Source organism: Adiantum capillus-veneris, chromosome 14, assembly GCF_014529385.1.
Source record: "Adiantum capillus-veneris isolate H3 chromosome 14, ASM1452938v2, whole genome shotgun sequence".
NCBI classification, from domain to species: domain Eukaryota; kingdom Viridiplantae; phylum Streptophyta; class Polypodiopsida; order Polypodiales; family Pteridaceae; genus Adiantum; species Adiantum capillus-veneris.
This window is the reverse complement of record NC_140944.1, coordinates 96,109,659-96,118,683: the sequence shown is the minus strand read 5'-3', so window position 1 is coordinate 96,118,683 and position 9,025 is coordinate 96,109,659. Positions and strand designations below refer to the sequence as shown.

The following is a 9,025-nucleotide window of genomic DNA, read 5'->3' as shown; positions in this document are numbered from 1 at the left end:
CTAGGATCGACGGAGTTGCCCACTTTCACTACTATTCTCGGTTATGAGGTCCCCCGGTGAGGTCCACCAGCGAGACCGGCAAGAAACCGGCATGGCATTGACGTGGGCAACTCCGTCGATCGATATTTAGAGTATTGAACTTGGGATCCCTCGCACCCTAAGAAAGAATCTTACTACTCGACAAAAATCCCTACAAAAACGCAAGGGCTTCATCATGGCCAACCCTACAAGGACAGTCATGGAAAAGCATACAAGGCATGCATGGCTGCAAACCAGAGTCAACGGTTTTGGATGGTATTACATTAATGATTGGGATCTCATCAATTGGGAGCAAGGCGCATTGAAACGGATCATCGGGATTCTATGGAGATCTCCTCACAGATTCAAGTTTGATGCAAGGCAAGGTTGCCTAACATGCAAGGCATGCAAGCAACATAGAGATTTTGATTTTTTTGCAATGTTATTGAATAGTATGATTATGGAAGCACGGCTTTGTAATATCTCACGTGATGTCGATCCACTCCTTGTTGCCTTTGGAAGCGGCACAAACCCGAGGGATTCACTCTATATACAAAACGGGACGCCACCTGCAAGCGAACAACTTTGATAAAACCCCTATATACGGCTCATATTAGGAATATGACCTCCCTTTCTACGCTTATACGATAATCAATGAAGAAAACTATCATACCCCTATGTTACATATAAAATTTAGGTCTCACATTATCTAATTGAGTAAAACTAGTTAAAGAGTGTGTAGCATAGTGATTTGCAACATACTAAGGAACCACTTCTATTGATAACTAGATGTATCCTCAATGTGTCTTACTTTGACTTTCAATCTATGTGCTCAATCAGCCTGCATCTATCCAAAGCTGGTGTAAATCAACCCTTGACATGCTCCAAATGAGCCCTTATCTGTGACCGGCTTGATACAAAATTTGATGTGTAACTTGGGAAAAAAACTTTACCTAAATTTATATGAGTTCTAGGGCACATTGGTGACCAATCGTTATAAGTAATCAATCTGGGTCAATCCCCCCCCCTAAATATGATACCCCTCTCCCTTATTTTTAAGCTTGGGAGAAAAATTATTGGGGGCTTGCCCCTAACTTATAGGCTTATGTAACTTGTTAAAAAAACTCCCTCCCTTGCACTTACGTGGTGCGATAAGTTTTCCATGGTGAATCCCCCGGGGGCACAATGTGAAAATGCATCATGTAGCAAGGAGCAATGCTCCAAGCCATTGCGACAACAAATTTTCAGCTACGAGGTTGGCACTCTTCAAGCCAAAGGGATGACAAATTGCCCGATGCAAGTTTGGCACTGTTAACGGCTACAATCCAGGTACGCTTTGTTCTATGGTTGCACTAGATATGGATTGTTGAAATTATGTGCTTTCAATCTGGCGTCTAATAGATTAGGTGGTGGATCGTCCGCTGTCAAGTTTCTTCCAATTTTGTTTTGACCTTGAACATGAAGACACCGTCATATATGGTTATACGAGCAATGCATCATTCATTAGATTGGAGCAGTCTATGTATGCCCAAGGTACATTGGTCATGCAAGCACGTAGAGGCAAGGCCCATGCCTTGTAGGGAATAGGAATTCGGCAAGGCCGATGAGTGATGACCTATCATTCCTACTGTGAAGGAGCAAGGCTCCGTACATGGTGCTTATGTGGAAAGCTTGTGTAGCGAACATTGTCTGGTTGGGCTACACAACCATGGTTTATTCCACCCTTCGGCATGTAAAAGAAAGTTAGGCATGGCCCGTGATTTGTAAGGTTACGGTACTCGGCAAGGCCACTCACTACTTATTCTTTCATGATGTTGGCAAGCAATGCTAGGAGAGAGCTCCTAGGCCTGTTGTTTGCCATCGATGCAGTCAACCTAGATTATGATCCTCCACCAGCGGAGCACGTCTGCATACCTTATGTGAAGCATGGCTTCCCTTTTGACATTTGGCATAGCGGTTTCCAAAGTTGGGAATATGCTAATAGCATATGAACTTAGGGAAACTTGCCAAGACTTCTGTAGGTTTTTGAATCACAGAGCACGTAACTACCTCACTCACGCAACAAATATGGTTATGAGAAAAATTTAAGCGAGTTTTTATCTCAAAAACTCACGACAACTTGCCATCCACAACAGGGCGACAATGTTGGTCAATCTCCAATTATGTTTCTTTTTGTCTATGTTTTACTTTTCATTTTGGAAAAGATTTCTCTACAGTGCAAAGAAAAGTGCTTGTGCTTTGCTTGTCTTCATGTGAGGCACTACTTCTCTTCCGTGCCACAGTATTCTTGATTGACTTCAGCTCAATGCTAATGGAACACATCTTTAGCACTATATGGATATAAGCTCACGGTTTCTACAACGATGCACTATGATGTATCCATGCCAGTGTAATCGTACACGGCACATATACCAATGGCTTACAAGGTTGAGACTCTAATTGACGCCAAGGACTTATTATTCTTTTTTTTGCTATGTATGCACGGTGTACTAGTCTGCTGGACGTATGACACTCCATCATTGTATACGCTTTCGCTATAGCACTAGCTACTCTATCAAGGACGAGCTCAGTTGTTATTATTTTCAGATAGTCACAATCACATACAAGGTAAGTGGGTCAAGATGTGACTTCTGGTTCCTCTCTCTAGGAGGCCATGGTACAATTACACTGATGTACGCTTATAGGATCAACTATGACACAGACATGGTCTGCACTGGAGCATTTGACAAGGGTTTAAGACACATTAGAATAAGGGGATTTTCTCATCCCAGCATTCTCTCTCTCTCTCTCTTTCCAACTTCTATGTGGGTAGGGCAGTAACATGATAGGCTAAGCTCCATCTATTGACACCTATTTTGGCATGGCTAAGAGCCATTTGGTTGTAGTCTATGAGTGATTTATTTCAAGATAAAACACTTCTATCCAAAAATCCAGTTGAGTTCTTGAACATCTTAAACTTGTAAGGGCTTATCTCTACCAAGGTGTATAGATGATGCTAGAATTTTAGACAATAAGACTGTTCACAAAAACCCAAGATTATGGTGTTTTGGGTCCGAAAAATATCTATTTGTGAATACGATTCTAACTTTAGTGGATCTCCTGTTTTATCTCTAGCACTACGAGTGTCTATATGAGTCCATTTTGGGGTAAGACCCAACTCGTGAATATTAAATCACTTATTAAGTGTGCTGGTCAATTCCTAGAATCTTCACACTTGCTTTTTCAAGGAAATAAGTCCATAAGCAGCCATGGACACGTAGATAATTTCAACTTCCAAGTTGAATTAATATACTATCGGCTGCTAGTTGAGCAGTTTTCCTACATCGTTTAACCCAGGGGTTTGACCATGCTGATTTTACCCAAGGGGTCTAGTTTGCGAAGGCAAAACCTAAGGTTACATGTGCAATACTACTTGCATTTTACTAATTTTCAATTAGTGTTCCTAGGCCTTTGCCGGCGGGAAATTTAGGCAGGTGCTTTCCACTCCGATTCAGGTACGCATCTATTTTGGTTTTGTTTCTTTTGGTTTGGTTTTTTATGTAGGATGCATAAACTATGTTTGCTCTTCAAAGAAAATACAAGTTCATGTCCGAGCCAAGAAATTTGGGATGTTCTCTCTAAAATAATTTTCTGCATTATGCAGTTATAGCCCACTTACAGGGTTTATTTGGCACATATTGTCACATGGGATACAATGAGTTAGGTCCTCGAGCGAGCTCAATGGAGCTAGCTTTTTTTCTTTTTTGGGCCCCCCTCCCTAGCTCTCCTTCCTCCTCTTTCCGCCCATGTGCCTCCTCCCCTCCACTTGCTTCTCCTTCTCCAACATCCTCCCTCCCCTCCACCTTCTTCCTCTATCTCTCCTCTAGCCGTCCATGTGCCTCCTCCCCTCCACTTGCTTCTCCTCCTCCAACATCCTCCCTCTCCTCCACCTTCTTCCTCCATCTCTCCTCTAGCCGCCATCCTGCTCCTCCTTACTCATCCCTCTCCTCTACCTCATTCCTCCCTCTCTTTTCTCTCTCTCTCTCTCTCTCTCTCTCTCTCTCTCTCTCTCTCTCTCTCTCTCTCTCTTTCCCTCCCTCCCCCCTCTTTCTATCTCTCTCCCTCTCCTCTACCTCATTCCTCCGTCTCTCTTCTTCTTCTTCTTCTTCTGTCTCTCTCTCTCTCTCTCTCTCTCTCTCTCTCTCTCTCTCTCTCTCTCTCTCTGCCCCCTCTTGTCCCCTCTCTCTCTCTCCCCTCTTCTCCTCCCATCTCTCTCTCTCTCTCTCTCTCTCTATCTCTCTCTCTCTCTCTCTCTCTCTCCCAATTTGCCTCATGTATCCTCTCTCTTTCCCTCTCCCCCACTAAACCGTGCTCTCTCTCTCTCTCTCTCTCTCTCTCTCTCTCTCTCTCTCTCTCTCTCTCTCTCTCTCTCTCTCTCTCTCTCTCTCTCTCTCTGCTCCTCCTCAACCCTTCTCTCTTCTCATTTACCGCACTAATCCCAATATCGCCGCCTACATTGGAGTATGGTTTTCTAACCCCTACACACCCCCCCCCCCTCTCTCTCCTCTACCTCATTCCTCCCTCTCCCTTCTCTCTCTCTCTCTCTCTCTCTCTCTCCCTCTCAGTCTACCTCATGTGTCCTTTGTCTTTTCCTCCTTTGTGCTTACTCTCTCTCTCTCTCTCTCTCTCTCTCTCTCTCTCTCCATCTGCTCCTACTTTCTCTCTTCTCCTCTATCCCGCCAATACCTACCCCTCCCCCCACATTGCAATGTGGTTTTCTATCAAATTGAACCAAAAAGAAAACAATTACTCTGACTTGGGTGCATGTTCATGCTATTGAATGCTAAAATCATTTAGGCTACAATATTCTCATTCTCTCTCTCTCTCTCTCTCTCTCTCTCTCTCTCTCTCTCTCTCTCTCTCTCTCTCAATTTGCCTCATGTGTCCTCTCTCTCTCTCTCTCACTCTCTCTCTCTCTCTCTCTCTCTCTCTCTCTCTCTCTCTCTCTCTCTCTCTTCTGTACATATCTAAAACCAAATAGATTAAAACAAAGATATAGAATGGATAGTAATAAATGACCCAAATAACTGTATTTATTTGATGACTTTAACAGCTAAACATTGCTGTGTACACAATTATCTTGGTCCCTCATCACATGTACATATCTAACTCCAAATAGATTAAAATAAATAGAGAGAGTGGAGAATATAGCGTTGGTTACAATATAGTAGCTAAACATTGTTGTGTACACAATTATCTTGGTTCCCTCATCACATTTTAGGATGTGTCATGACCACCTCTCCTCCAAGACCATGTGTCGCCTCCGTTGTGTGCTCAACTTCCCCACCATGCGTTGTAGAAACTACAATGAAATTTTGGTTAGGGACAATGCTCTTAGCAAAAACTATATTAATACTGAAAGTTTACTAAGAAGTCGTAGAAGACAATATTTGAAACCAATCACCTATTAAATGAATCCTATGACACACATTGCGTATCTTTTTTGAAAGGCGTGTTCTTGATATAATCCGATGCTAACCCAGGATATGCATGAAGACCTTCTAGATATGGGAGTAAATTCATGAGGAGCACATTGTCGTTGCTCGCTCCATCATAACTCCTTACTGTGACAAGCATATGTGGTGGGTTTTCAATTGCCTTCTCAGGATTGTCATCTACTAGAATAGTTTCCAGAGGGTGCTTCACAAACACCAAATTGAATTTTGGATGTTTGTCTTCGCAGTGCGTCTCTTCACAGTGTCCTTGATGCAAGCAAAACTTGAAAAATGTCTCACCATACCCAGCCTCTTTGTATTTACTCTTAATTAAATTGATAATTGGGGTGAGATTTTGCTCTTCCATGGAGCTCCAAACCCCTACATCGAATAGCTCAAACATCACGCTCAGCAATAGCAATATCCCTCGTCACAATGACACACCCATTCGCCCTACATTAAGAATATTTGTAGCATGGGAAGGATCACTTTCCCACCGCCACCGTTTCAACAGGACACCGTTAACATCGAACACTATGAGTCTCCTTTTGGCATGACAAGAAGGAAGTGTGCCTGTGCCTTCACGATGATCAATTGCCAAATGGATCTTACTTAGCATCATATTAAGAGGGATACATAATTTTGTCTTTCACACTACTCGAGGAAGAAAGACACTTACCACTACATAGATGTTGCAATTCTTCCATTGACTCTTGTCGATCTAGCAATAGTACATGTTGACCCATTCGCAGCCCCGGACGTGGAAGAAGACCTCAACCAGCATACATTTGTAATACTACATTACCCTCCTTTGTATAGAAAGAGAGTAGCTTCTCATGTAAAGTTGGACTTCTCTCCATGTCCCATGAATAGATATCATCATTCTAAATGCATGTCTAGAGATATAGATAAGAAAATACAATGGAGGTGAACTTCTTGAAAACTCAAGACATACCTCGCCAAGGACAGCCATCTGTTTTGAGTTGCCAATGACAGGCGTTGTCGTGATCACAGATAACATCCGAATCAGGCTTTCGATTCAATCTGTAGGCACCAATTTTGTGGAATACAACGATTTCCAAGCATCGCATCTGTGGGACTTAAGACTCATAATGAGGACACACTCTATCACACACTAATTTTCCAAAGCAAGCACGTAGTTTTACCTACCGCAACACTACGATGAAGGCTAAATGAAGTAGCACACAGGACGATAGTTGTATGGTCAAGCTAGTACCCATTTCAATTTGCTACGCTCGCTAATGCCCATGCATGTTCTCGACGACATATCCACACTAGATTTCCCACTAGCTTTGTTGCAAATGCAAGCAGCAAAAGGCGTAGATCTAGATCATCACATTCTGGTGTTTGCTTTATAGGAATGTGTTAGGCTTGTTTTTGAAGATGCACTTGATCCTAGGCTCCATAATCACAGTGGTAGTAACCTGCCTTGTACCAAAGAAAAGTAGAAAATACTAAATGTAAAGCTCTAGTTTCTCCTACTCCAATCAACATATCTTAACAATACACTAGAATATCCTAGAAGGAATCTTATCATAGCTAAAGTTTTCTCCTACTACTCCACCATCGTTAATGTTGCATTATAATGTATACATGAATTGCTACTTTGGTGAACCAAAATCATTGCTCCGTGCTTAGAGCAGGAACATCACAATAGAGTGAAATCAATATTTGGCATTCACTATTTTAGAAGTTACAACACACAATTAGCTTGATCAATGGTGAAATCCAAGGAGTCAATACCACCTTATCCATTACAACATGATACTTATGTTAGTACAGCTCTTTTTGTTGCCAACGCTACTGCCCAAATGGTCAAAACTTTTGCTGGCAATAAATGCACTGACAATTTCCAAGGGAAGTGAAAACAAGATGAAGGGAAACTAGATAACATAACTGTTACCTTCCGAACTTCTTGATTTTGCTTGGTACCATCCAAAGAAGCAGCATTCTCCTCTTCATTGCCTTCAATTTAGTTCTCCCAAACCTACAGGCAATCGGCTTCAAGTAGAAGTACTGCAACATTCATTTTGGACTCCCAAAGGCTACCTAAAACTGTTCCTATCCTATCTACTTCTTCAACCTCAATCTGCCATGCATTTCAACTTGCTGTTGGTAGTGCCCTGGTAGATATTCACAATACAATCTCTTATTAAAGTGATGGAATTGCTTGACCGCTTGCCAGTTTGAAAGAGAGAGAGAGAGAGAGAGAGCTTACTTGGGATTGCCCTTATGCGAGGCTGCCGCTTGCCAGCGTGTGTGTGTGTGTGTGTGTGTGTGTGTGTGTGTGTGTGTGTGTGTGTGTGTGTGTGAGAGAGAGAGAGAGAGAGAGAGAGAGAGAGAGAGTGAGCTTACTTAGGACGGGCTGTGAACGATTCATTCAAGGCCTTTGAGCAATGCCTGTGAGTGAAGCATGCGAGGGGATGGAGTCCCAGTTGATGGCGAGCTTAGCCTTGGAGAAGCGAGGGGATTTGGTCCGAGTTGATGGCGAGCTAAGCCTTGGCGAGGCACAACATTTAAAAAAAACTTGCTCCCTCTAATATTGTATTAAAAAAACCCCAGAAAAGGGCTGCAAAAGAAAGAGAGAGAGAGAGAGAGAGAGAGAGAGAGAGAGAGAGAGAACTTACTAATTAGGAAGTCCTGTGAGTGATGCATAAATTGGCCTGTGAGTGATGACTGTGAGCAGAGCATGAGAGGGGATGGAGTCCCAGTTGATGGCGAGCTAATTAACCTTGGAGAAGCTAGGGGAATTGCTCCGAGTTGAGGAGAGCTTAGCTTTAGCGAGGCACAGAAGAAGAAAAAAACTTAGAGGAGCAATAGCGATATTATTGTATTAAGAAAACCCCAAAAAAGACTGCAATAGCGAGAGAGAGCGAGAGCTTACTTGGGATGCGAGGCCAGTTGATGGCGAGAGATCTATGCATGCAAGGGTAGTTGATGGCGAGAGATCTATGCATGCAAGGAAAAAAAAAAGTAGAGAGCAATAGCGATATCCGCTATTGCTCTCTCTATTTGTGTCTTAAAAAAAGCCAAAAAAAAGGCAGCGCGGCCTCTAGCTCGCTTTGCTTACGTCCAGGACGAGGTCTTTCCCTCTCTCTCCAGCCCCTTGGCCTCCGCAGGTTGCCCTTGCCAGCCCCTTTCCTCCACAGTAGCATTGCCCCCTCTACTGCATGCCCTGGTGGCCCCTCTCAAGAGCCTCTTGAGCAGCCCCTTTAATTTCGGCCGCCCCTCGCTTCCACTGCATGTTTTCTTCCCACTTTACTGCTCCCCCTATCCAGCAGGAGGCGGCCCTCTCTGTTGCACCCCCATGCTGCCATCTGCAGCAGTCGGCCGTCCCCTTTTTCCCCTCCTTGCATGCCGCGTACCCGCCATTCCCATCTGCAGTCGCCTCCTCTCCAGCCACGTACCAACCAGTGGCAACCTTCTTATTTTGCTTTTTAATATAGCCATGCAAAAAAAAAGAAATTGGCCCACGTTCCCACACAGTCACTTGCCTCCAAAGCGCAAGTATA

General features: G+C 43.4%; 1 long non-coding RNA gene across 1 annotated transcript; it reads right to left on the bottom strand.

The window, feature by feature from the left end:
- Positions 1–5,070: 5,070 nt before the first annotated feature.
- Positions 5,071–8,802, bottom strand: LOC147442790 (uncharacterized). The gene is made up of 5 exons (XR_015190297.1): positions 8,398–8,802; positions 8,141–8,288; positions 7,869–8,011; positions 7,417–7,636; positions 5,071–5,359 (listed from the first exon to the last, which is right to left on the bottom strand). It is a non-coding gene; the product is annotated as an uncharacterized LOC147442790 (long non-coding RNA).
- Positions 8,803–9,025: the final 223 nt, after the last annotated feature.